The following is a 26,880-nucleotide window of genomic DNA, read 5'->3' as shown; positions in this document are numbered from 1 at the left end:
CTGTATCCTTTGGACCTTCTTATTGACGATGAAGCACAGATTTTGCATCCGAATTTAATACAAAAAGCACAATGCAGACTTAAGTACAAGAGGACTGACACTCTAACTTTCTATGATTTGAACCTCTCCTGTGAGCCCAGTTTCAGATTCCGATGCTTCACTTCAGGTTTATTGTATACCTTGGACCTTCTTATTGACGATGAAACACAGAAATTGCATCCGAATTTAATACAAAACACTTAATGCCGACTTAAGTGCAAGAGGATTGACACTCGAAGTTTCTATAATTTGAACCTCTCCTGTGAGTCCAGTTTTAGATTCCGATGCTTCACTTCAGGTTACCTGTATCCCTTGGACCTTCTTATTGACGACGAAACACAGAAATTGCATCCGAATTTAATACAAAAGGCACAATGCCGTTTTAAGTACAAGAGGACTGACACTCTAACTTTCTATGATTTGAACCTCTCACGTGAGTCCAGTTTAAGATTCCGATGCTTCACTTCAGGTTAACTGTATCCCTTGCACCTTCTTATTGACAATGAAACACAGAAATTGCATCCGAATTTAATACAAAAGGCACAATGCCGACTTAAGTACAAGAGGTCTGACACTCTAAGTTTCTATGATTTGAACCTCTCCTGTGAGTCCAGTCCTAGATTCCGATGTTTCACTTCAGGTTTACTGTATACCTTGGACCTTCTTATTGACGATGAAGCACAGAAATTGCATCCGAATTTAATAGAAAAGGCACAATGCCGACTTAAGTACAAGAGGACTGACACTCTAACTTTCTGTAATTTGAACCTCTCCTGTGAGTCCAGTTTTAGATTCCGATGCTTCACTTCAGGTTAACTGTATCCCTTGCACCTTCTTATTGACGATGAAACACAGAAATTGCATCACAATTTAATACAAAAGGCTCAATGCCGACTGAAGTACAAGAGGACTGACACTCTCACTTTCTGTAATTTGAACCTCTCACGTGAGTCCAGTTTAAGATTCCGATGCTTCATTTCAGGTTTACTGTATCCCTTGGCCATTCGTATTGACGATGAAACACAGAAATTGCATCCTTATTCAATACAAAAGGCACAATGCCGACTCAAGTACAAGAGGACTGACACTCTAACTTTCTATAATTTGAACCTCTCCTGTGAGTCCAGTTTTAGATTCCGATGCTTCACTTCAGGTTAACTGTATTCCTTGGACCTACTTAGTGACGACGAAACACAGAAATTGCATCCGAATTTAATACAAAAGGCACAATGCCGTTTTAAGTACAAGAGGACTGACACTCTAACTTTCTATGATTTGAACCTCTCACGTGAGTCCAGTTTAAGATTCCGATGCTTCACTTCAGGTTTACTGTATCCCTTGGACATTCGTATTGACGATGAAACACAGAAATTGCATCCGAATTTAATACAAAAGTCACAATGCCGACTTAAGTGCAAGAGGTTTGACACTCTAACTTACTATGATTTGAACCTGTCCTGTGAGTCCAGTTTTAGATACCGATGCTTCACTTCAGGTATACTGTATCAATTGGACCTTCTTATCGACGATGAAACGCAGAAAATGCATCCGAATGTAATACAAAAGGCACAATGCCGACTTAAGTACAAGAGGACTGACACTCTGACTTTCTATAATTTGAACCTCTCCTGTGAGTCCAGTTTTAGATTCCGATGCTTCACATCAGGCTTACTGTATCCTTTGGACCTTCTTATTGACGATGAAGCACAGATTTTGCATCCGAATTTAATACAAAAAGCACAATGCAGACTTAAGTACAAGAGGACTGACACTCTAACTTTCTATGATTTGAACCTCTCCTGTGAGCCCAGTTTCAGATTCCGATGCTTCACTTCAGGTTTACTGTATACCTTGGACCTTCTTATTGACGATGAAACACAGAAATTGCATCCGAATTTCAAACAAAACACTCAATGCCGACTTAAGTACAAGAGGATTGACACTCGAAGTTTCTATGATTTGAACCTCTCCTGTGAGTCCAGTAGTAGATTCCGATGCTTCACTTCAGGTTTACTGTATACCTTGGACTTTACTATTGACGATGAAGTACAGAAAATGCATCCAAATTTAATAGAAAAGCCACAATGCCGACTTAAGTACAAGAGGACTGACACTCTAACTTTCTATGCTTTGAACCTTTCCTGTAAGTGCAGTTTTTGATTCCTATGCTTCACTTCAGGTGTACTGTATCCCTTGGATCTTTTTATTGACGATGAAGCACAGATTTTGCATCCGAATTTAATACAAAAGGCACAATGCCGACTTAAGTACAAGAGGACTGAAACTCTAACTTCCTATGATTTGAACTGTTATTGTGAGCCCAGTTTCAGATTCCGATGCTTCACTTCAGGTTTACTGTATACCTTGGACTTTACTATTGACGATGAAGTACAGAAAATGCATCCAAATTTAATAGAAAAGCCACAATGCCGACTTAAGTACAAGAGGACTGACACTCTAACTTTCTATGATTTGAACCTCTCCTGTGAGTCCAATTTTAGACTCCGATGCTTCAATTCACGTTTACTGTATCCCTTGCACCTTCTTATTGACGTTGAAACACAGAAATGGCATCCGAATTCAATACAAAAGGCACAATGCCGACTTAAATACAAGAGGACTGACACCCCTACTTTCTATGATTTGAACCTCTCCTGTGAGTACAGTTTTAGATTCCGATGCTTCACTTCAGGTTTACTGTATCCTTTGTACCTTCTCATTGACGACGTAACACAGAAATTGCATCCGTATTTAATACAAAAGGCACAATGCCGCCTTAAATACAAGAGGACTGACACTCTAACTTTCAATGATTTGAACCTCCCCTGTGAGTCCAGTTTCAGATTCCGATGCTTCACTTAAGGTTTACTGTGTCCCTTGGACCTTCTTATTGACGATGAAACACAGGAATTGCATCCAAATTTAATAGAAAAGCCACAATGCCGACTTAGGTACAAGAGGACTGACACTCCTACTTTCTATGATTTGAACCCCTCCTGTGAGTCCAGTTTTAGATTCCGATGCTACACTTCAGGTTTACTGTATCCCTTGGACCTTCTTATTGACGATGAAACACCGAAATTCCATCCGAATTTAATACAAAAGGCACAATGCCGTCTTAAGTACAAGGGGACTGACACTCTAACTTTCTATGTATTGAACCTCTCCTGTGAGCCCAGTTTCAGATTCCGATGCTACACTTCAGGTTAACTGTATTCCTTGGACCTACTTAGTGACGACGAAACACAGAAATTGCATCCGAATTTAATACAAAAGGCACAATGCCGTTTTAAGTACAAGAGGACTGACACTCTAACTTTCTATGATTTGAACCTCTCACGTGAGTCCAGTTTAAGATTCCGATGCTTCACTTCAGGTTTACTGTATCCCTTGGACATTCGTATTGACGATGAAACACAGAAATTGCATCCGAATTTAATACAAAAGTCACAATGCCGACTTAAGTGCAAGAGGTTTGACACTCTAACTTACTATGATTTGAACCTGTCCTGTGAGTCCAGTTTTAGATACCGATGCTTCACTTCAGGTATACTGTATCAATTGGACCTTCTTATCGACGATGAAACGCAGAAAATGCATCCGAATTTAATACAAAAGGCACAATGCCGACTTAAGTACAAGAGGACTGACACTCTGACTTTCTATAATTTGAACCTCTCCTGTGAGTCCAGTTTTAGATTCCGATGCTTCACATCAGGTTTACTGTATCCTTTGGACCTTCTTATTGACGATGAAGCACAGATTTTGCATCTGAATTTAATACAAAAAGCACAATGCAGACTTAAGTACAAGAGGACTGACACTCTAACTTTCTATGATTTGAACCTCTCCTGTGAGCCCAGTTTCAGATTCCGATGCTTCACTTCAGGTTTACTGTATACCTTGGACCTTCTTATTGACGATGAAACACAGAAATTGCATCCGAATTTCAAACAAAACACTCAATGCCGACTTAAGTACAAGAGGATTGACACTCGAAGTTTCTATGATTTGAACCTCTCCTGTGAGTACAGTAGTAGATTCCGATGCTTCACTTCAGGTTTACTGTATCCCTTCGACCCTCTTATTGACGATGAAACACAGAAATTTCATCCGAATTTAATACAAAAGGCACAATGCCGACTTAAATACAAGAGGACTGACACCCCTACATTCTATAATTTGAACCTCTCCTGTGAGTCCAATTTTAGATTCCAATGCTTCACTTCAGGTTTACTGCATCCCTTGGACCTTCTTTTTGACGATGAAACACAGTAATTGCATCTGAATTTAATACAAAAGGCACAATGCCGACTTAAGTACAAGAGGACTGACACTCTAACTTTCTATGCTTTGAACCTTTCCTGTAAGTGCAGTTTTTGATTCCTATGCTTCACTTCAGGTGTACTGTATCCCTTGGATCTTTTTATTGACGATGAAGCACAGATTTTGCATCCGAATTTAATACAAAAGGCACAATGCCGACTTAAGTACAAGAGGACTGAAACTCTAACTTCCTATGATTTGAACTGTTATTGGGAGCCCAGTTTCAGATTCCGATGCTTCACTTCAGGTTTACTGTATACCTTGGACTTTACTATTGACGATGAAGTACAGAAAATGCATCCAAATTTAATAGAAAAGCCACAATGCCGACTTAAGTACAAGAGGACTGACACTCTAACTTTCTATGATTTGAACCTCTCCTGTGAGTCCAATTTTAGACTCCGATGCTTCACTTCACGTTTACTGTATCCCTTGCACCTTCTTATTGACGTTGAAACACAGAAATGGCATCCGAATTCAATACAAAAGGCACAATGCCGACTTAAATACAAGAGGACTGACACCCCTACTTTCTATGATTTGAACCTCTCCTGTGAGTACAGTTTTAGATTCCGATGCTTCACTTCAGGTTTACTGTATCCTTTGTACCTTCTCATTGACGACGTAACACAGAAATTGCATCCGTATTTAATACAAAAGGCACAATGCCGCCTTAAATACAAGAGGACTGACACTCTAACTTTCAATGATTTGAACCTCCCCTGTGAGTCCAGTTTCAGATTCCGATGCTTCACTTAAGGTTTACTGTGTCCCTTGGACCTTCTTATTGACGATGAAACACAGGAATTGCATCCAAATTTAATAGAAAAGCCACAATGCCGACTTAGGTACAAGAGGACTGACACTCCTACTTTCTATGATTTGAACCCCTCCTGTGAGTCCAGTTTTAGATTCCGATGCTACACTTCAGGTTTACTGTATCCCTTGGACCTTCTTATTGACGATGAAACACCGAAATTGCATCCGAATTTAATACAAAAGGCACAATGCCGTCTTAAGTACAAGGGGACTGACACTCTAACTCTCTATGTATTGAACCTCTCCTGTGAGCCCAGTTTCAGATTCCGATGCTTCACTTCAGGTTTACTGTATACCTTGCACCTTCTTATTGCCGATGAAACACAGAAATTGCATCCGAATTTGATACAAAAGGCTCAATGCCGACTTAAGTACAAGAGGACTGACACTCTAAGTTTCTATGATTTGAACCTCTCCTGTGAGTCCAGTTTTAGATTCCGATGCATCACTTCAGGTTTACTGTATACCTTGGAACTTCTTATTGACGATGAAGCACAGAAATTGCATCCGAATTTAATACAAAAGGCACAATGCCGACTTAAGTACAAGAGGACGGGCACTCTAACTTTCTATGATTTGAACCTCACTGTGAGTCCAGTTTTAAATTCCGATGCTTCACTTCAGGTTTACTGATTCCCTTGGACTTTCTTATTAACGATGAAGCACAGAAATTGCATTAGGATTTAATACAAAAGGCACAATGCCGACTTAAGTACAAGAGGATTGACACTCTAACTTTCTATGATTTGAACCTCTCCTGTGAGTCCAGTTTTAGATTCCGATGCTTCACTTCAGGTTTACTGTATCCCTTGGACCCTCTTATTGACGATGAAACACGGAAATTGCATCCGAATTTAATACAAAAGGCACAATGCCGACTTATGTACAAGAGGACTGACACTCATACCTTCAATGATTTGAACCTCTCCTGTGAGTCCAGTCCTAGATTCCGATGTTTCACTTCAGGTTTACTGTATACCTTGGACCTTCTTATTGACGATGAAGCACAGAAATTGCATCCGAATTTAATAGAAAAGGCACAATGCCGACTTAAGTACAAGAGGACTGACACTCTAACTTTCTATAATTTGAACCTCTCCTGTGAGTCCAGTTTTAGATACCGATGCATCACTTCAGGGTAACTGTATCCCTTGCACCTTCTTATTGACGATGAAACACAGAAATTGCATCACAATTTAATACAAAAGGCTCAATGCCGACTGAAGTACAAGAGGACTGACACTCTCACTTTCTATAATGTGAACCTCTCACGTGAGTCCAGTTTAAGATTCCGATGCTTCATTTCAGGTTTACTGTATCCCTTGGCCATTCGTATTGACGATGAAACACAGAAATTGCATCCTTATTCAATACAAAAGGCACAATGCCGACTTAACTACAAGAGGACTGACACTCTGACTTTCTATAATTTGAACCTCTCCTGTGAGTCCAGTTTTAGATTCCGATGCTTCACATCAGGTTTACTGTATCCTTTGGACCTTCTTATTGACGATGAAGCACAGATTTTGCATCCGAATTTAATACAAAAAGCACAATGCAGACTTAAGTACAAGAGGACTGACACTCTAACTTTCTATGATTTGAACCTCTCCTGTGAGCCCAGTTTCAGATTTCGATGCTTCACTTCAGGTTTACTGTATACCTTGGACCTTCTTACTGACGATGAAACACAGAAATTGCATCCGAATTTCAAACAAAACACTCAATGCCGACTTAAGTACAAGAGGATTGACACTCGAAGTTTCTATGATTTGAACCTCTCCTGTGAGTCCAGTAGTAGATTCCGATGCTTCACTTCAGGTTTACTGTATCCCTTCGACCCTCTTATTGACGATGAAACACAGAAATTTCATCCGAATTTAATACAAAAGGAACAATGCCGACTTAAATACAAGAGGACTGACACCCCTACATTCTATAATTTGAACCTCTCCTGTGAGTCCAATTTTAGATTCCAATGCTTCACTTCAGGTTTACTGCATCCCTTGGACCTTCTTTTTGACGATGAAACACAGTAATTGCATCTGAATTTAATACAAAAGGCACAATGCCGACTTAAGTACAAGATGACTGACACTCTAACTTTCTATGCTTTGAACCTTTCCTGTAAGTGCAGTTTTTGATTCCTATGCTTCACTTCAGGTGTACTGTATCCCTTGGATCTTTTTATTGACGATGAAGCACAGATTTTGCATCCGAATTTAATACAAAAGGCACAATGCCGACTTAAGTACAAGAGGACTGAAACTCTAACTTCCTATGATTTGAACTGTTATTGTGAGCCCAGTTTCAGATTCCGATGCTTCACTTCAGGTTTACTGTATACCTTGGACTTTACTATTGACGATGAAGTACAGAAAATGCATCCAAATTTAATAGAAAAGCCACAATGCCGACTTAAGTACAAGAGGACTGACACTCTAACTTTCTATGATTTGAACCTCTCCTGTGAGTCCAATTTTAGACTCCGATGCTTCACTTCACGTTTACTGTATCCCTTGCACCTTCTTATTGACGTTGAAACACAGAAATTGCATCCGAATTCAATACAAAAGGCACAATGCCGACTTAAATACAAGAGGACTGACACCCCTACTTTCTATGATTTGAACCTCTCCTGTGAGTACAGTTTTAGATTCCGATGCTTCACTTCAGGTTTACTGTATCCTTTGCACCTTCTCATTGACGACGTAACACAGAAATTGCATCCGTAATTAATACAAAAGGCACAATGCCGCCTTAAATACAAGAGGACTGACACTCTAACTTTCAATGATTTGAACCTCCCCTGTGAGTCCAGTTTCAGATTCCGATGCTTCACTTAAGGTTTACTGTGTCCCTTGGACCTTCTTATTGACGATGAAACACAAGAATTGCATCCAAATTTAATAGAAAAGCCACAATGCCGACTTAGGTACAAGAGGACTGACACTCCTACTTTCTATGATTTGAACCCCTCCTGTGAGTCCAGTTTTAGATTCCGATGCTACACTTCAGGTTTACCGTATCCCTTGGACCTTCTTATTGACGATGAAACACCGAAATTGCATCCGAATTTAATACAAAAGGCACAATGCCGTCTTAAGTACAAGAGGACTGACACTCTAAGTTTCTATGATTTGAACCTCTCCTGTGAGTCCAGTTTTAGATTCCGATGCATCACTTCAGGTTTACTGTATACCTTGGAACTTCTTATTGACGATGAAGCACAGAAATTGCATCCGAATTTAATACAAAAGGCACAATGCCGACTTAAGTACAAGAGGACGGGCACTCTAACTTTCTATGATTTGAACCTCCCTGTGAGTCCAGTTTTAAATTCCGATGCTTCACTTCAGGTTTACTGATTCCCTTGGACTTTCTTATTAACGATGAAGCACAGAAATTGCATTACGATTTAATACAAAAGGCACAATGCCGACTTAAGTACAAGAGGATTGACACTCTAACTTTCTATGATTTGAACCTCTCCTGTGAGTCCAGTTTTAGAGTCCGATGATTCGCTTCAGGTTTATTGTATACCTTGGATCTTCTTATTGACGATGTAGCACAGAAATTGCATCCGAATTTAATAGAAAAGGCACAATGCCGACTTAAGTACAAGTGGACTGACACTCTAACTTTCTATGATGTGAACCTCCCCTGTGAGTCCAGTTTTAGATTCCGATGCTTCACTTCAGGTTTACTGTAACCCTTGGACCCTCTTATTGACGATGAAACACGGAAATTGCATCCGAATTTAATACAAAGGGCACTATGCCGACTTAAGTACAAGAGGACTGGCACTCCTACTTTCTATGATTTGAACCTCTCTTGAGAGTCCAGTTTTAGATTCCGATGCTTCACTTCAGGTTCACTGTATCCGTTGGATCATCTTATTGACGATGAAACACCGAAATTGCATCCGAATTTAATACAAAAGGCACAATGCCGACTTAAGTACAAGAGGACTGACACTCTAACTTTCGATGATTTTAACCTCTCCTGTGAGTCCAGGTTTAGATTCCGATGCTTCATTTCAGGTTTACTGTATCCCTTGGACCTTCATTTTGACGATGAATCACAGATTTTGCATCCGAATTTAATACAAAAGGCACAATGCCGACCTAAGTACAAGAGGACTGACACTTTAACTTTCTATGATTTTAACCTCTCCTGTGAGTCCAGTTCTAGGTACCGATGCTTCACTTCAGGTTTACTGTGTCCCATGGAACTACTTATTGACGATGAAAAACAGAAATTGCATTCGAATTTAATACAAAAAGGCACAATGCCGACTTAAGTACAAGAGGACTGACACTCTAACTTTCTATGATTTGAACCTCTCCTGTGAGTCCAGTTTTAGATTCCGATGCTTCATTTTAGGTTTACTGTATCCCTTGGACCTTCATTTTGACGATGAATCACAGATTTTGCATCCGAATTTAATACAAAAGGCACAATGCCGACCTAAGTACAAGAGGACTGACACTCTAAACTTCTATGGTTTGATCCTCTTCTGTAAGTCCAGTTTTAGATTTCGATGCTTCACTTCAGGTTTACTGTATCCCTTGGACCTTCTTATTGACGATGAAACACAGAAATCTCATCCGAATTTAATACAAAAGGCACAATGCCGACTTAAGTACAAGAGTACCGACAATCTAACTTTCTTTGATTTGAACCTCTCCTGTAAGTCCAGTTTTAGATTCCGATGCTTCACCTCAGGTTGACTGTATCCCTTGGACCTTCTTATTGACGATGAAGCACAGATTTTGCATCCGAATTTAATACAAAAAGCACAATGCCGACATAAGTACAAGAGGACTGAAACTCTAACTTTCTATGATTTGAACTGTTATTGTGAGCCCAGTTTCAGATTCCGATGCTTCAGTTCAGGATTACTGTTTACCTTGGACTTTACTATTGACGATGAAGTACAGAAATTGCATCCAAATTTAATAGAAAAGCCACAATGCCGACTTAAGTACAAGAGGACTGACACTCTAACTTTCTATGAGTTGAACCTCTCCTGTGAGTCCAGTTTTGGACTCCGATGCTTCACTTCAGGTTTACTGTATCCCTTGCACCTTCTTATTGACGATGAAACACAGAAATTGCATCCGAATTCAATACAAAAGGCACAATGCCGACTTAAATACAAGAGGACTGACACCCCTAATTTCTATGATTTGAACCTCTCCTGTGAGTACAGTTTTAGACTCCGATGCTTCACTTCTGGTTTACTGCATCCTTTGGACCTTCTCATTGACGACGTAACACAGAAATTGCATCCGAATTTAATACAAAAGGCACAATGCCGCCTTAAATACAAGAGGACTGACACTCTAACTTTCAATGATTTGAACCTCCCCTGTGAGTCCAGTTTCAGATTCCGATGCTTCACTTAAGGTTTACTGTATCCCTTGGACCTTCTTATTGACGATGAAACACAGGAATTGCATCCAAATTTAATAGAAAAGCCACAATGCCGACTTAGGTACAAGAGGACTGACACTCCTACTTTCTATGATTTGAATCCCTCCTGTAAGTCCAGTTTTAGATTCCGATGCTACACTTCAGGTTTACTGTATCCCTTGGACCTTCTTATTGACGATGAAACACCGAAATTGCATCCGAATTTAATACAAAAGGCACAATGCCGTCTTAAGTACAAGGGGACTGACACTCTAACTTTCTATGTATTGAACCTCTCCTGTGAGCCCAGTTTCAGATTCCGATGCTTCACTTCAGGTTTACTGTATACCTTGGACATTCATACTGACGATGAAACACAGGAATTGCATCCAAATTTAATAGAAAAGCCACAATGCCGACTTAGGTAAAAGAGGACTGACACTCTAACGTTCAATGATTTGAACCTCCCCTGTGAGTCCAGTTTCAGATTCCGATGCTTCACTTAAGGTTTACTGTATCCCTTGGACCTTCTTATTGACGATGAAACACTGGAATTGCATCCAAATTTAATAGAAAAGCCACAATGCCGACTTAGGTACAAGAGGACTGACACTCCTAATTTCTATGATTTGAATCCCTCCTGTAAGTCCAGTTTTAGATTCCGATGCTACACTTCAGGTTTACTGTATCCCTTGGACCTTCTTATTGACGATGAAACACCGAAATTGCATCCGAATTTAGTACACAAGGCACAATGCCGACTTAAGTACAAGAGGTTTGATACTCTAACTTTCTATGGGTTGAACCTCTCCTGGGAGTCCAGTTTTAGATTCCGATGCGTCACTTCAGGTTTACTGTATACATTGGACCTTCTTATTGACGATGAAACACAGAAATTGCATCCGAATTTAATACAAAAGGCACAATGTCAACTTAAGTACAAGAGGACTGACACACTAACTTTCTATGATTTGAACTTCTCCTGTGAGCCCAGTTTCAGATTCCGATGCTTCACTTCAGGTTTACTGTATACCTTGGACCTTCTTATTGACGATGAAGTACAGAAATTGCATCCAAATTTAATACAAAAGCCACAATGCCGACTTACGTACAAGAGGACTGCCACTCTAAATTTTTATGATTTAAACCTCTCCTGTGAGTCCAGTTTTAGATTCCGATGCTTCACTTCAGGTGTACTGTATACCTTGGACATTCGTATTGACGATGAAACACAGAAATTGCATCCGAATTTAATACAAAAGGCACAATGCCGACTTAAGTAGAAGAGGTTTGACACTCTAACTATCTATTATTTGAACCTCTCCTGTGAGTCCAGTTTTAGATTCCGATGCTTAACTTCAGGTTTACTGTATCCCTTGCACCTTCTTATTGACGATGAAACACAGAAATTGCATCCGAAATTAATACAAAAGTCTTAATGCCGACTTAAGTACAAGAGGACTGACACTCTAAGTTTCTATGATTTGAACCTCTCCTGTGAGTCCAGTTTTAGATTCCGATGCATCACTTCAGGTTTACTGTATACCTTGGAACTTCTTATTGACGATGAAGCACAGAAATTGCATCCGAATTTAATACAAAAGGCACAATGCCGACTTAAGTACAAGAGGACGGGCACTCTAACTTTCTATGATTTGAACCTCCCTGTGAGTCCAGTTTTAAATTCCGATGCTTCACTTCAGGTTTACTGATTCCCTTGGACTTTCTTATTGACGATGAAGCACAGAAATTGCATTAGGATTTAATACAAAAGGCACAATGCCGACTTAAGTACAAGAGGATTGACACTCTAACTTTCTATGATTTGAACCTCTCCTGTGAGTCCAGTTTTAGATTCCGATGCTTCACTTCAGGTTTACTGTATCCCTTGGACCCTCTTATTGACGATGAAACATGGAAATTGCATCGGAAATTAATACAAAAGGCACAATGCCGACTTATGTACAAGAGGACTGACACTCATACCTTCAATGATTTGAACCTCTCCTGTGAGTCCAGTTTTAGATTCCGATGCTTCACTTCAGGTTAACTGTATCCCTTGCACCTTCTTATTGACGATGAAACACAGAAATTGCATCCGAATTTAATACAAAATACACAATGCCGACTTAAGTACAAGAGGACTGACACTCTAACTTTCGATGATTTTAACCTCTCCTGTGAGTCCAGGTTTAGATTCCGATGCTTCATTTCAGGTTTACTGTATCCCTTGGACCTTCATTTTGACGATGAAACACAGATTTTGCATACGAATATAATACAAAAGGCACAATGCCGACTTAAGTACAAGAGGACTGACACTTTAACTTTCTATGATTTGAACCTCTCCTGTGAGTCCAGTTCTAGGTTGCGATGCTTCACTTCAGGTTTACTGTGTCCCATGGAACTACTTATTGACGATGAAAAACAGAAATTGCATCCGAATTTAATACAAAAAGGCACAATGCCGACTTAAGTACAAGAGGACTGACACTCTAACTTTCTATGATTTGAACCCCTCCTGTGAGTCCAGTTTTAGATTCCGATGCTTCGCTTCAGGTTTATTGTATACCTTGGACCTTCTTATTGACGATGTAGCACAGAAATTGCATCCGAATTTAATAGAAAGGGCACAATGCCGACTTAAGTACAAGAGGACTGACACTCTAACTTTCTATGATGTGAACCTCCCCTGTGAGTCCAGTTTTAGATTCCGATGCTTCACTTCAGGTTTACTGTAACCCTTGGACCCTCTTATTGACGATGAAACACGGAAATTGCATCCGAATTTAATACAAAGGGCACTATGCCGACTTAAGTACAAGAGGACTGGCTCTCCTACTTTCTATGATTGGAACCTCTCTTGAGAGTCCTGTTTTAGATTCCGATGCTTCACTTCAGGTTCACTGTATCCGTTGGATCATCTTATTGACGATGAATCACAGAAATTGCATCCGAATTTAATACAAAAGGCACAATGCCGAGTTAAGTACAAGAGGACTGACACTCTATCTTTCTATGATTTGAACCTCACCTGTGAGTCCAGTTTTAGATTCCGATGCTTCACTTCAGGATTACTGTATCCCTTGGACCTTCTTAATGACGATGAAACACAGAAATTGCATCTGAATATAATACAAAAAGCACAGTGACGACTTAAGTACAAGAGGACTGACACTCTAACTTTCTATGATTTGAGCCTTTCCTGTGACTCCAGTTTTAGATTCCGATGCTTCACTTCAGGTGTACTGTATACCTAGGACCTTCGTGTTGACGATGAAGCACAGAAATTGCATCCGAATTTAATAAAAAAGGCACTAAAACGACTTAAGTACAAGAGGACTGATACTCTAACTTTTTATGATTTGAACCTCTCCTGAGAGTCCACTTTTAAATTCCGATGCTTCACTTCATGGCTCGCATCTCGTGGTCGTGCAGTAGCGTTCTCGCAACCCATGCCCGGGTTCCTGGGTTCGATTCGCGGCAGTGTCAGGGACTTTGTCTGCCTCGTGATGGCTGGATGTTGTGTGCTGTCCTTAGGATTGTTAGGTTTAAGTAGTTCTAAGTTCTAGGGGACTTATGACCACAGCAGTTGAGACCCATAGTGCTCAGAGCCATTTGAACCATTTTTATCACTTCAGGTTTACTGTATACCTTGGACCTTCTTATTGACGATGAAGCACAGAAATTGCCTCCGAATTCAATACAAAAGTCACATTGCCGTCGTAAGTACAAGTGGACCGACACTCTAACTTTCTATGATTTGAACCTCTCCTGTGAGTCCAGTTTTAGATTCCGATGCTTCACTTCAGGTTAACTGTATGAATTGGACCTTCTTATTGACGATGAAACACAGAAATTGCATTCGAATTTAATACAAAAGGCACAATGCCGACTTAAGTACAAGATGAGTGACACTCTAACTTTCTTTGATTTGAACCTCTCCTGTGAGTCCAGTTTTAGATTCCGATGCTTCACATCAGGTTTACTGTATCTATTGGACCTTCTTATAGACGATGAAACACAGAAAATGCATCGGAATGTAATACAAAGGGCACAATGCCGACTTAAGTACAAGAGGACTGACACCCTAACTTTCTATGATTCGAACCTCCCCTCAGAGTCCAGTTTTAGATTCCGATGCTTCATTTCAGGTTTATTGTATCGCTTGGACCTTGTTATTGACGATGAAGCACAGATTTTGCATCCGAATTTAATACAAAAGACACAATGCCGTTTTAAGTACAAGTGGTCTGACACTCTAACTTTCTATGAATTGAACCTCTCCTGTGAGTCCAGTTTTAGATTCCGATGCTTCACTTCAGGTTTACTGTATCCCTTGCATCTTCTTATTGACGAAGAAACACAGAAATTGCATCCGAATTTAATACAAAAGGCACAATGCCGACTTATGTACAAGAGGACTGACACTCTAACTTTACATGATTTAAACCTCTCCTGTGAGTCCACATTTACATTCTGATGCTTCACTTCTGGTTTACTGTATACCGTCGACCTTCGTATTGACGATGAAACACAGAAATTGCATCCGAATTTAATACAAGAGGCACAATGTCGACTTATGTACAAGGGGACTTTCTATGATTTGAACCTCTCCTGTGAGTCCAGTTTTAGATTCAGATGCTTCACTTCAGGTTAACTGTATCCCTTGCACCTTCTTATTGACAATGAAACACAGAAATTATATCCGAATTTAATACAAAAGGCACAATGCCGACTTAAGTACAAGAGGTCTGACACTCTAAGTTTCTGTGATTTGACCCTCTCCTGTGAGTCCAGTTTTAGATTCCGATGCTTCGATTCAGGTTTACTGTCTCCCTTGGACCTTCTTATTGACGATGAAACACAGAAATTGGGTCCAAATTTAATAAAAAAGGCACAATTCCGACATAAGTACAAGAGGACTGACACTCTAAATTTTCTATGATTTGAACCTCTCCTGTGAGTCCAGTTTAAGTTTCCGATGTTTCACTTCAGTTTACTGTATCCCTTGGACCTTCTTATTGACGATGAAACACAGAAATTTCATTCGAATTTAATACAAAAGGCATAATGCCTACTTAAGTACAAGAGGACTGACTCTCTAACTTTCTATGATTTGAACCTGTCCCGTGAGTCCAGTTTTAGATTCCGATACTTCACTTCAGGTTTACTGTATACCTTGGACCTTCTTACTGACGATGAAACACTGAAATTGCATCCGAATTTAATACAAAAGGCACAATGCTGACTTAAGTACAAGAGAACTGACACTACTACTTTCTATGGCTTGAACCCCTCCTGTGAGTCCAGTATTAGATTCCGATGCGTCACTTCAGGTTTACTGTATCCTTTGGACCTTCTCATAGACGACGTAACACAGAAGTTTCATCCGAATTTAATACAAAAGGCACAATGCCGACTTAAGTACAAGAAAGCTGACACTCTAAGTCTCTATGATTTGGACCTCTCCTGTGGGTCCAGTTTCAGATTCCGATGCTTCACTTCAGGTTTACTGTATACCTTGGACCTTCTAAGTGACGATGAAACACAGAAATTGCATCCGAATTTAATACAAAATTCACAATGCCGACTTGAGTACAAGAGGACTGACACTCTAACTTTCAATGATTTGAACCTCTCCTGTGAGTCCTGTTTTAGATTCCGTTGCTTCACTTCAGGTTTACTGATTCCCTTGGACATTCTTATTGATGATGAAGAACAGAAATTGCATCCGAAATTAATACAAAAGGCACAATGCCGACTTAAGTACAAGAGGACTGACACTCCTACATTCTATGATTTGAACCACTCCTGTGAGTCCAGTACTAGAATCCGATGGTTTACTTCAAGTTTACTGCATCCCTTGGACCTTCTTATTGACGATGAAACACAGTAATTCCATCTGAATTTAATACAAAGGGCACAATGCCGACTTAAGTACAATAGAACTGACACTCTAACTTTCTATGATTTGAACCGCTCCTGTGAGTCCAGTTTTAGATTCCGATGCTTCACTTCAGGGTTACTGTATCCCTTGGACCTTCTTATTGACGATGAAACACAGAAATTGCATCTGAATTTAATATAAAAGGCACAACGTCGACTTAAGTACAAGAGGACTTTCCATGATTTGAACCTCTCCTGTGAGTCCAATTTTAGATTCTGATGCTTCACTTCAGGTTTACTGTATACCTTGGACCTTCTTATTGACGATGAAGCAGAGAAATTTCATCCGAATTTAATACAAAAGGCACATTCCCGACTTAAGTACAAGAGGACTGACACTCTAATTTTCTATGATTTGAACCTCTCCTGTGAGTCCAGTTTTAGATTCCATTGCTTCACTTCAGGTTAACTGTATCCCTTGCACCTTCTTATTGACGATGAAACTCAGATATTGCATCCGAATTTAATACAAAAGGCACAATGCCGACAGAAGTACAAGAGGACTGACACTCTAAGTTTCTATGATTTGAACCTCTCCTGTGAGTCCAGTTTTAGATTCCGATGCTTCACTTCATATTTACTGTATACCTTTGACCTTCTAAGTGACGATGAAGCACAGAAATTGCATCCGAATGTAATACAAAAGGCACAATGCCGACTTAAGTACAAGAGGACTGACACTCTAACTTTCTGTGATTTGAACCTCTCCTGTGAGTCCTGTTTTAGATTCCGATGCTTCACTTTAGGTTTACTGATTCCCTTGGACCATCTTATTGATGATGAAGCACAGAAATTGCATCCGACTTTAATACAAAAGGCACAATGCCGACTTAAGTACAAGAGGACTGACACTCAGACTTTCAATGATTTGAACCTCTCCTGTGAGTCCAGTTTTAGATTCCGATGCTTCACTTCAGGTTTACTGTATCCCTTGGACCTTCTTATTGACGATGAAACACAGAAATTGCATCCGAGATTAATACAAAAGGCACATTGCCGACTTAAGTACAAGAGGACTGACACTCTAACTTTCTATGATTTGAACCTCTCCTGTGGGTCCAGTTTCAAATTCCGATGCTTCACTTCAAGTTTACTGTATCCCTTGGACCTTCTTATAGACGATGAAGCACAGATTCTGCACCGAAATTAATACAAAAGGCACAATGCCGACTTAAGTACAATAGGAATGACACTGTAACTTTCGATGATTTGAACCTCTCCTGTGAGCCCAGTTTCAGATTCCGATGCTTCACTTCAGGTTAACTGTGTCCCTTGCACCTTCTTATTGACGATAAAACACAGAAATTGCATGCGAATTTAATACAAAAGGCACAATGCCGACTTAAGTACAAGAGGACTGACACTCTAACTTTCTATGATTTGAACCTCTCCTGTGAGTCCAGTTTTAGATTCCAATGCTTCATTTCAGGTTTACTGTATCCCTTGGACCTTCATTCTGACGATGAAACACAGATATTGCATCCGAATTTAATATAAAAACGCACAATGCCGACTTATGAACAAGAGGACTGACACTCTAACTTTCTATGATTTAAACCTCTCCTGTGAGTCCAGTTCCAGATTCCGATGCTTCACTTCAGATTAACTGTATCCCTTGGAACTACTTATTGACGATGAAAAACAGAAAGTGCATCCGAATTTAATACAAAAGTCACAATGCCGACTTAAGTACAAGAGGACTGACACTCCTACTTTCTATGATTTGAACCTCTCCAGTGAGTCCAGTTTTAGATTCCAATGCTACGCTTCAGGTTAACTGTATAACTTGGACCTTCTTATTGACTAAGAAGCACAGAAATTGCATCCGAATTTAATAGAGAAGAAACAATGCCGACTTAAGTACAAGTGGACTGACACTCTAACATTCTATGATTTGAACCTCTCCTGTGAGTCCAGTTTTAGTTTCCGATGCTTCACTTCAGGTTTACTGTATCCCTTGGTCCTTCTTATTGACGATGAAGCACAGATTTTGCATCCGAATGTAATACAAAAGGCACAATGACGACTTAAGTACAAGAGGACTGACATTCTAAATTTCTATGACTTGAACCTCTTCTGTGAGTCCAGTATTAGATTCCGATGCTTCACTTCAGGTTGACGGTATCGCTTGGACCATCTTGTTGAAGATGAAACTCAGAAATTGCATCCGAATTAATTACAAAAGGCACAATGCTGACTTATGTACGAGAGAACTGACACTCCTACTTTCTATGGTTTGAACCCCTCCTGTGAGTCCAGTATTAGATTCCGATGCGTCACTTCAGGTTTACTGTATCCTTTGGACCTTCTCATAGACGACGTAACACAGAAGTTTCATCCGAATTTTATACAAAAGGCACAATGCCGACTTAAGTACAAGAGGGTTGACACTCTAAGTTTCTATGATTTGGACCTCTCCTGTGGGTCCAGTTTTAGATTCCGATGCTTCACTTCAGGTTTACTGTATACCTTGGACCTTCTAAGTGACGATGAAGCACAGAAATTGCATCCGAATTTAATACAAAAGGCACAATGCCGACTTGAGTACAAGAGGACTGACACTCTAACTTTCAATGATTTGAACCTCTCCTGTGAGTCCTGTTTTAGATTCCGATGCTTCAATTCAGGTTTACTGTATCATTTGGACCTTCTTATTGACGATGAAGCACAGAAATAGCATCCGAATTTAATACAAAAGGCACAATGCCGACTTAAGTACAAGAGGACTGACACTCCTACATTCTATGATTTGAACCACTCCTGTGAGTCCAGTTTTAGAATCCGATGCTTCACGTCAGGTTTACTGCATCCCTTGGACCTTCTTATTGACGATGAAACACAGTAATTCCATCTGAATTTAATACAAAAGGCACAATGCCGACTTAAGTACAATAGAACTGACACTCTAACTTTCTATGAGTTGAACCGCTCCTGTGAGTCCAGTTTTAGATTCCGATGCTTCACTTCAGGGTTACTGTATCCCTTGGACCTTCTTATTGACGATGAAACACAGAAATTGCATCTGAATTTAATACAAAAGGCACAACGTCGACTTAAGTAAAAGAGGACTTTCCATGATTTGAACCTCTCCTGTGAGTCCAATTTTAGATTCTGATGCTTCACCTCAGGTTTACTGTATCCCTTGCACCTTCTTATTGACGATGAAACTCAGATATTGCATCCGAATTTAATACAAAAGGCACAATGCCGACGTAAGTACAAGAGGACTGACACTCTAAGTTTCTATGATTTGAACCTCTCCTGTGAGTCCAGTTTTAGATTCCGATGCTTCACTTCATGTTTACTGTATACCTTGGACCTTCTAAGTGACGATGAAGCACAGAAATTGCATCCGAATGTAATACAAAAGGCACAATGCCGACTTAAGTACAAGAGGACTGACACTCTAACTTTCTGTGATTTGAACCTCTCCTGTGAGTCCTGTTTTAGATTCCGATGCCTCACTTTAGGTTTACTGATTCCCTTGGACCATCTTATTGACGATGAAGCACAGAAATTGCATCCGACTTTATTACAAAAGGCACAATGCCGACTTAAGTACAAGAGGGTTGACACTCTAAGTTTCTATGATTTGGACCTCTCCTGTGGGTCCAGTTTTAGATTCCGATGCTTCACTTCAGGTTTACTGTATACCTTGGACCTTCTAAGTGACGATGAAGCACAGAAATTGCATCCGAATGTAATACAAAGGGCACAATGCCGACTTAAGTACAAGAGGACTGACACTCCCACATTCTATGGTTTGAACCACTCCTGTGAGTCCAGTTTTAGAATCCGATGCTTCACTTCAGGTTTACTGCATCCCTTGGACCTTCTCATTGACGATGAAACACAGTAATTCCATCTGAATTTAATACAAAAGGCACAATGCCGACTTGAGTACAAGAGGACTGACACTCTAACTTTCAATGATTTGAACCTCTCCTGTGAGTCCTGTTTTAGATTCCGATGCTTCACTTCAGGTTTACTGTATCATTTGGACCTTCTTATTGACGATGAAGCACAGAAATTGCATCCGACTTTAATACAAAAGGCACAATGCCGACTTAAGTACAAGAGGACTGACACTCATACTTTCAATGATTTGAACCTCTCCTGTGAGTCCAGTTTTAGATTCCGATGCTTCACTTCAGGTTTACTGTATAACTTGGACCTTCTTATTGACGAAGAAGCACAGAAATTGCATCCGAATTTAATAGAGAAGAAACAATGCCGACTTAAGTACAAGTGGACTGACACTCTAACATTCTATGATTTGAACCTCTCCTGTGAGTCCACTTTTAGTTTCCGATGCTTCACTTCAGGTTTACTGTATCACTTGGTCCTTCTTATTGACGATGAAGCACAGATTTTGCATCCGAATGTAATACAAAAGGCACAATGACGACTTAAGTACAAGAGGACTGACATTCTAACTTTCTATGACTTGAACCTCTTCTGTGAGTCCAGTTTTAGATTCCGATGCTTCACTTCAGGTTTACTGTATCGCTTGGACCATCTAGTTGAAGATGAAACTCAGAAATTGCATCCGAATCAATTACAAAACGCACAATGCTGACATAAGTACAAGAGAACTGACACTCCTACTTTCTATGGTTTGAACCCCTCCTGTGCGTCCAGTATTAGATTCCGATGCGTCACTTCAGGTTTACTGTATCCTTTGGACCTTCTCATAGACGACGTAACACAGAAGATTCATCCGAATTTAAAACAAAAGGCACAATGCCGACTTAAGTACAAGAGGATTGACACTCTAAGTTTCTATGATTTGGACCTCTCCTGTGGGTCCAGTTTTAGATTCCGATGTTTCACTTCAGGTTTACTGTATACCTTGGACCTTCTAAGTGACGATGAAGCACAGAAATTGCATCCGAATTTAATACAAAAGGCACAATGCCGACTTAAGCACAATAGAAGTGACACTCTAACTTTCTATGATTTGAATCGCTCCTGTGAGTCCAGCTTTAGATTCCGATGCTTCACTTCAGGGTTACTGTATCCCTTGGACCTTCTTATTGACGATGAAACACAGAAATTGCATCTGAATTTAATACAAAAGGCACAACGTCGCTTTAAGTACAAGAGGACTTTCCATGATTTGAACCTCTCCTGTGAGTCCAATTTTAGATTCTGATGCTTCACTTCAGGTTTACTGTATACCTTGGACCTTCTTATTGACGATGAAGCAGAGAAATTGCATCCGAATTTAATACAGAAGGCACAATGCCGACTTAAGTACAAGAGGACTGACACTCTAACTTACTGTGATTTGAACCTCTCCTGTGAGTCCTGTTTTAGATTCCGATGCTACACTTTAGGTTTACTGATTCCCTTGGACCATCTTATTGACGATGAAGCACAGAAATTGCATCCGACTTTAATACAAAAGGCACAATGCCGACTTAAGTACAAGAGGACTGACACGCATACTTTCAATGATTTGAACCTCTCCTGTGAGTCCAGTTTTAGATTCCGATGCTTCACTTCAGGTTTACTGTATAACTTGGACCTTCTTATTGACGAAGAAGCACAGAAATTGCATCCGAATTTAATAGAGAAGAAACAATGCCGACTTAAGTACAAGTGGACTGACACTCTAACATTCTATGATTTGAACCTCTCCTGTGAGTCCAGTTTTAGTTTCCGATGCTTCACTTCAGGTTTACTGTATCCCTTGGTCCTTCTTATTGACGATGAAGCACAGATTTTGCATCCGAATGTAATACAAAAGGCACAATGACGACTTAAGTACAAGAGGACTGACATTCTAACTTTCTATGACTTGAACCTCTTCTGTGAGTCCAGTTTTAGATTCCGATGCTTCACTTCAGGTTTACTGTATCGCTTGGACCGACTAGTTGAAGATGAAACTCAGAAATTGCATCCGAATTAATTACAAAAGGCACAATGCTGACATAAGTACAAGAGAACTGACACTCCTACTTTCTATGGTTTGAACCCCTCCTGTGAGTCCAGTATTAGCTTCCGATGCGTCACTTCAGGTTTACTGTATCCTTTGGACCTTCTCATAGACGACGTAACACAGAAGTTTCATCCGAATTTAATACAAAAGGCACAATGCCGACTTAAGTACAAGAGGGTTGACACTCTAAGTTTCTATGATTTGGACCTCTCCTGTGGGTCCAGTTTTAGATTCCGATGCTTCACTTCAGGTTTACTGTATACCTTGGACCTTCTAAGTGACGATGAAGCACAGAAATTGCATCCGAATTTAATACAAAAGGCACAATGCCGACTTAAGCACAATAGAACTGACACTCTAACTTTCTATGATATGAACCGCTCCTGTGAGTCCAGTTTTAGATTCCGATGCTTCACTTCAGGGATACTGTATCCCTTGGACCTTCTTATTGACGATGAAACACAGAAATTGCATCTGAATTTAATACAAAAGGCACAACGTCGCTTTAAGTACAAGAGGACTTTCCATGATTTGAACCTCTCCTGTGAGTCCAATTTTAGATTCTGATGCTTCACTTCAGGTTTACTGTATATTTGGACCTTCTTATTGACGATGAAGCAGAGAAATTGCATCCGAATTTAACACAGAAGGCACAATGCCGAATTAAGTACAAGAGGACTGACACTCTAACTTTCTGTGATTTGAACCTCTCCTGTGAGTCCTGTTTTAGATTCCGATGCTTCACTTTAGGTTTACTGATTCCCTTGGACCATCTTATTGACGATGAAGCACAGAAATTGCATCCGACTTTAATACAAAAGGCACAATGCCGACTTAAGTACAAGAGGACTGACACTCATACTTTCAATGATTTGAACCTCTCCTGTGAGTCCAGTTTTAGATTCCGATGCTTCACTTCAGGTTTACTGTATAACTTGGACCTTCTTATTGACGAAGAAGCACAGAAATTGCATCCGAATTTAATAGAGAAGAAACAATGCCGACTTAAGTACAAGTGGACTGACACTCTAACATTCTATGATTTGAACCTCTCCTGTGAGTCCAGTTTTAGTTTCCGATGCTTCACTTCAGGTTTACTGTATCCCTTGGTCCTTCTTATTCACGATGAAGCACAGATTTTGCATCCGAATGTAATACAAAAGGCACAATGACGACTTAAGTACAAGAGGACTGTCATTCTAACTTTCTATGACTTGAACCTCTTCTGTGAGTCCAGTTTTGGATTCCGATGCTTCACTTCAGGTTTACTGTATCGCTTGGACCATCTAGTTGAAAATGAAACTCAGAAATTGCATCCGAATTAATTGCAAAAGGCACAATGCTGACATAAGTACAAGAGAACTGACACTCCTACTTTCTATGGTTTGAACCCCTCCTGTGAGTCCAGTATTAGATTCCGATGCGTGACTTCAGGTTTACTGTATCCTTTGGACCTTCTCATAGACGACGTAACACAGAAGTTTCATCCGAATTTAATACAAAAGGCACAATGCCGACTTAAGTACAAGAGGGTTGACACTCTAAGTTTCTATGATATGGACCTCTCCTGTGGGTCCAATTTAAGATTCTGATGCTTCACTTCAGGTTAACTGTATCCCTTGGACCTTCTAAGTGACGATGAAGCACAGAAATTGCATCCGAATTTAATACAAAAGGCACAATGCCGACTTGAGTACAAGAGGACTGACACTCTAACTTTCAATGATTTGAACCTCTCCTGTGAGTCCTGTTTTAGATTCCGATGCTTCACTTCAGGTTTACTGTATCATTTGGACCTTCTTATTGACGATGAAGCACAGAAATTGCATCCGAATTTAATACAAATGGCACAATGCCGACTTAAGTACAAGAGGACTGACACTCCTACATTCTATGATTTGAACCACTCCTGTGAGTCCAGTTTTAGAATCCGATGCTTCACTTCAGGTTTACTGCATCCCTTGGACCTTCTTATTGACGATGAAACACAGTAATTCCATCTGAATTTAATACAAAAGGCACAATGCCGACTTAAGTACAATAGAACTGACACTCTAACTTTCTATGATTTGAACCTCTCCTGTGAGTCCAGTTTTAGATTCCGATGCTTCACTTCAGGGTTACTGTATCCCTTGGACCTTCTTATTGACGATGAAACACAGAAATTGCATCTGAATTTAATACAAAAGGCACAACGTCGACTTAAGTACAAGAGGATTTCAATGATTTGAACCTCTCCTGTGAGTCCAATTTTAGATTCTGATGCTTCAATTCAGGTTTAATGTATGCCTCGCACCTTCTTATTGACGATGAAACTCAGATATTGCATCCGAATTTAATACAAAAGGCACAATGCCGACGTAAGTACAAGAGGACAGACACTCTAAGTTTCTATGATTTGAACCTCTCCTGTGAGTCCAGTATTAGATTCCGATGCTTCACTTCATGTTTACTGTATACCTTGGACCTTCTAAGTGACGATGAAGCACAGAAATTGCATCCAAATGTAATACAAAAGGCACAATGCCGACTTAAGTACAAGAGGACTGACACTCTAACTTTCTGTGATTTGGACCTCTCCTGTGAGTCCTGTTTTAGATTCCGATGCTTCACTTTAGGTTTACTGATTCCCATGGACCATCTTATTGACGATGAAGCACAGAAATTGCATCCGACTTTAATACAAAAGGCACAATGCCGACTTAAGTACAAGAGGACTGACACTCATACTTTCAATGATTTGAACCTCTCCTGTGAGTCCAGTTTTAGATTCCGATGCTTCACTTCAGGTTTACTGTATAACTTGGACCTTCTTATTGACGAAGAAGCACTGAAATTGCATCCGAATTTAATAGAGAAGAAACAATGCCGACTTAAGTACAAGTGGACTGACACTCTAACATTCTATGATTTGAACCTCTCCTGTGAGTCCAGTTTTAGTTTCCGATGCTTCACTTCAGGTTTACTGTATCCCTTGGTCCTTCTTATTGACGATGAAGCACAGATTTTGCATCCGAATGTAATACAAAAGGCACAATGACGACTTAAGTACAAGAGGACTGACATTCTAACTTTCTATGACTTGAACCTCTCCTGTGAGTCCAGTTTTAGATTCCGATGCTTCACTTCAGGTTTACTGTATCGCTTGGACCATCTAGTTGAAGATGAAACTCAGAAATTGCATCCGAATTAATTACAAAAGGCACAATGCTGACATAAGTACAAGAGAACTGACACTCCTACTTTCTATGGTTTGAACCCCTCCTGTGAGTCCAGTATTAGATTCCGATGCGTCACTTCAGGTTTACTGTATCCTAAGGACCTTCTCATAGACGACGTAACACAGAAGATTCATCCGAATTTAATACAAAAGGCACAATCCCGACTTAAGTACAAGAGGGTTGACACTCTAAGTTTCTATGATTTGGACCTCTCCTGTGGGTCCAGTTTTAGATTCCGATGCTTCACTTCAGGTTTACTGTATACCTTGGACCTTCTCATTGACGATGAAACACAGAAATTGCATCTGAATTTAATACAAAAAGCACAACGTCGCTTTAAGTACAAGTGGACTTTCCATGATTTGAACCTCTCCTGTGAGTCCAATTTTAGATTCTGATGCTTCACTTCAGGTTTACTGTATACCTTGGACCTTCTTATTGACGATGAAGCAGAGAAATTGCATCCGAATTTAATACAGAAGGCACAATGCCGACTTAAGTACAAGAGGACTGACACTCTAACTTTCTGTGATTTGAACCTCTCCTGTGAGTCCTGTTTTAGATTCCGATGCTTCACTTTAGGTTTACTGATTCCCTTGGACCATCTTATTAACGATGAAGCACAGAAATTGCATCCGACTTTAATACAAAAGGCACAATGCCGACTTAAGTACAAGAGGACTGACACTCATACTTTCAATGATTTGAACCTCTCCTGTGAGTCCAGTTTTAGATTCCGATGCTTCACTTCAGGTTTACTGTATAACTTGGACCTTCTTATTGACGAAGAAGCACAGAAATTGCATCCGAATTTAATAGAGAAGAAACAATGCCGACTTAAGTACAAGTGGACTGACACTCTAACATTCTATGATTTGAACCACTCCTGTGAGTCCAGTTTTAGTTTCGGATGCTTCACTTCAGATTTACTGTATCCCTTGGTCCTTCTTATTGACGATGAAGCACAGATTTTGCATCCGAATGTAATACAAAAGGCACAATGACGACTTAAGTACAAGAGGACTGACATTCTAACTTACTATGACTTGAACCTCTTCTGTGAGTCCAGTTTTAGATTCCGATGCTTCACTTCAGGTTTACTGTATCGCTTGGACCATCTAGTTGAAGATGAAACTCAGAAATTGCATCCGAATTAATTACAAA

Source organism: Schistocerca serialis, chromosome 4 (genome assembly GCF_023864345.2).
Source record: "Schistocerca serialis cubense isolate TAMUIC-IGC-003099 chromosome 4, iqSchSeri2.2, whole genome shotgun sequence".
Taxonomy (NCBI): Eukaryota; Metazoa; Arthropoda; class Insecta; order Orthoptera; family Acrididae; genus Schistocerca; species Schistocerca serialis.
The sequence above is the reverse complement of the archived record's forward strand: the minus strand, read 5'-3'. Positions refer to the sequence as shown.